General features: G+C 34.9%; 1 protein-coding gene across 1 annotated transcript in view; it reads right to left on the reverse strand.

The window, feature by feature from the left end:
• The window catches only part of COL9A1 (collagen, type IX, alpha 1), a 100343-nt gene that overhangs the window by 91653 nt on the left and 6453 nt on the right, over positions 1-2237 (reverse strand). The gene's annotated exons all lie outside the window — the stretch shown is intronic.

Genomic DNA, 2237 nt, shown 5'->3' on the forward strand with positions numbered 1-2237 from the left:
AAAAAAAATTCTCCCTCATAGCTAAGGAAGGTTCTCAACGTCACATTATCCTAACAATATTACTATTTATGCTACCCAAAGAACTACTGTTCAGCAATTCCACCTCAGCCAACAAACACATTCTTACAAAGTTCTCGGCAACATTTCTTTCACAAGTGAGAGAGATCGTTAGGGATCCAAATCAGGTCTCCTAATTTATGAAACTATTTAATTAAAGCCGCTTTTATTTTTCTATTTTAATGTGCCATATTAAGATTTTTTGTTATTTTCACAATTGTTGGGTATTTCCCTCCATAATTATATCCTAGACCCACATAAGCATTCTGAGGATCAATAACTGTGGAGATTTTAGAAGCTTCTTTACAATGAGGATGCAGGTCTTTTCCAGGAAGTTCAAAGTAGTATGATGTTAAAGTAGCAGCCTGGATCTGGGACAAGGGAAAGGTGACCAATTCTTCTCTCCTTCAACCCAGTTGTTCCTCAGTCTTACAACTAAGTCTGTGTTATTTCTACTTCCTTTACTGCTTTTAATGGCAGTATAAGGCTGGTAGTGTCCCCAGAGCATCTCCTGTCTATATGGAGACCATAATCAGAGCTGCCTCAGCTACCTGGATCTTCCTCTGTTGAAGCCACAGTGCTGAAAGCTGAAAACTGAACTTTAAAAATCAGAGCATATCAAATGTAAACATCATTTTTCAAGGACCTGAAGGTTATATCCTTCTTCCTTCCTTCTAAACATAGAAAAATTCCTAAGCAAAGAAGAACGCTAGGAAAACTAGATGCCAATGGATTTTGTTTGGTTAAATAATAAAAATTGACATTTCCAAGAACATTTATGGGCCAGGACCCAGAATCCTAAATAACCTTCCTTGAGGTCAAACTCTTGTTATGTATCCTTCTTCTCATGAAGAGTAAAGAAGAGAAAGGAGAGAAGAAATATCTCAGTGGATGCTGACTTAATTTGTTACAAACTAAAATGAATATAAATATAAATGCATTGTATTGGCATATGTATTGTTATCAGTTACATTAAAATATATTGTTGAGTTCAAGAAATTCCTTAGTTTCAAGGATGTTTAGCAATAAATGAAACTACTCAATTTGCTAAGATGTTTTTATCTTTACTTTGACATTAACTATAAAACTTTATCATCTCTTATAATAGCATAAGCAAACTTTTAACTCTTGAGCCAAGCCCGTGGTGCACTCAGGAGAGTGTGGTGCTGGGAGCGTAGCAGTGCTCCCGCCGCGGGTTCGGATCCTATATAGGGATGACCGGTGCGCTCACAGCGCTCACTGGCTGAGCGCAGTGCAGCCGGTCTCAAAAACGACAAAAAAAGAAAAACTTCTAACTCTTTCTGCTAATATTTTGCAAACCCTCATTAAAATCTAACTATCTCAAAAAATTGTATTGATTTGTTAGTTTTGTAAAGCTAACAAAAATGTAAAGCTTTTCATCTGAGTACTGTTTTATCATCTAAGTACTCATTTTAGCCAGTATGGCTTTGGTTTGTATTTACTCTTCTATAAATACACATTTTTATATGGTTAACTGATGATGTGTATTATTCTTATAACATATTTTACAATTCACTACATATCTTTCATGTACAGAGGTTTTAATGTGTTCATTTTAAAATATTCAGCCTGGAGCTAACAAAAAACTATATACAAGAACTATTTACTGTCCTATTTTCCCAGAATGGAACTGTCTACCATCTTTTATTATTCTATTTAATTAATGATCTGGATTTAACCAGATGCCTAAATAATTTGTTTTCTTATTTTTGTTTAAATAGTAACCACTGAGGTGTGAGGTTTTTGTAAAAGGATGATAAACCCTAAAAAAAGCTAATCTGTGTTACCTATATATCTGTCTATAGATACACTGAGCAAAACTGTAGAATTTAATCAACCCCTAAAAAAAATCTATTTTGTTTTGATTATAGAAGTTGCAGTAACATGCTTATGCAAAACATCATGAGATTAACTAAGGGATCTCTCCCAATTTGTGCTTTATTCAACTATTCCTGCTCAATGAGCAAAGAGATCATGTTGATGGCAAGATGGGCCATAATGTCATCATTGACCTCTGATTTGGTGTATGTAATGCCAAAAATTATTTTTAAAAAAGGGGGGGGTGCTGTAGGTACGGTTGGAGTTGCCAAAAGAATACCTCATTTATAGATAGAGTGCTAAACCAAGAATATCTGTCTGTCTGTTTCTCTCCACCCATG

This window comes from Galeopterus variegatus, unplaced genomic scaffold (genome assembly GCF_000696425.1).
Source record: "Galeopterus variegatus unplaced genomic scaffold, G_variegatus-3.0.2 Scaffold2786, whole genome shotgun sequence".
Taxonomy (NCBI): Eukaryota; Metazoa; Chordata; class Mammalia; order Dermoptera; family Cynocephalidae; genus Galeopterus; species Galeopterus variegatus.